This window comes from Xiphophorus hellerii, chromosome 4, assembly GCF_003331165.1.
Source record: "Xiphophorus hellerii strain 12219 chromosome 4, Xiphophorus_hellerii-4.1, whole genome shotgun sequence".
NCBI classification, from domain to species: Eukaryota; Metazoa; Chordata; class Actinopteri; order Cyprinodontiformes; family Poeciliidae; genus Xiphophorus; species Xiphophorus hellerii.
The window spans coordinates 31,401,431-31,401,982 of NC_045675.1; the positions used below are offsets into that span (position 1 = coordinate 31,401,431).

A 552-nucleotide genomic window follows, 5' to 3' on the forward strand; every position below is an offset into this window, starting at 1 on the left:
CTCACATAGACGTTGAAGACTTTGACCAGGAGGAGGTAGAAGCCCTCCAAGGCCATCCAGGTGAAAGAGGCCAGCAGGGAGTAGTGAAGAAGAAGAGCCACATAGAGACAAAGCTCAGTGGAGGACGACGCTGCCGCCGCCTGGCTGGGGAGGAAGTGAACGTTGAGGAGGATCAGAGCGACTGCCAGGCTGATGTGGATCTTCTCGGAATCGTCTGCTCTGAGTTTCCTGTCAGACACAGAAGACCAGAACAGCTGTAGGCGACAACTTTTAGCAGATTGTATTCTCATGTTGTTTCAAAAATCATATAGTGTAACATGAAAGGAAGTGTGGATGAGGTGCTTGAAATATGGTTAAAACTAAAAGTCAAGGCAGCAACTATACATGCTGGGAAGGGTGGCAAATAGGCAAACAAAGAAAAAAATAGAAATATTAGAGGAAGGTGCTGATTTAGGGGAAATGAAATAGTCATTTGAGTAATGGAAAAACTCAAAATCTATGAAATAATCCAAATCTATGAAATAACACTTTACCTGTTGACCGTGAACATTA

The 552-nt window shown here is 43.7% G+C and overlaps 1 protein-coding gene across 1 annotated transcript in view; it reads right to left on the reverse strand.

Annotated features, from left to right (window-relative positions):
- LOC116718462 (adhesion G-protein coupled receptor G5-like) overlaps positions 1-552 on the reverse strand; it is a 90,546-nt gene that overhangs the window by 3,626 nt on the left and 86,368 nt on the right. The gene's annotated exons all lie outside the window — the stretch shown is intronic.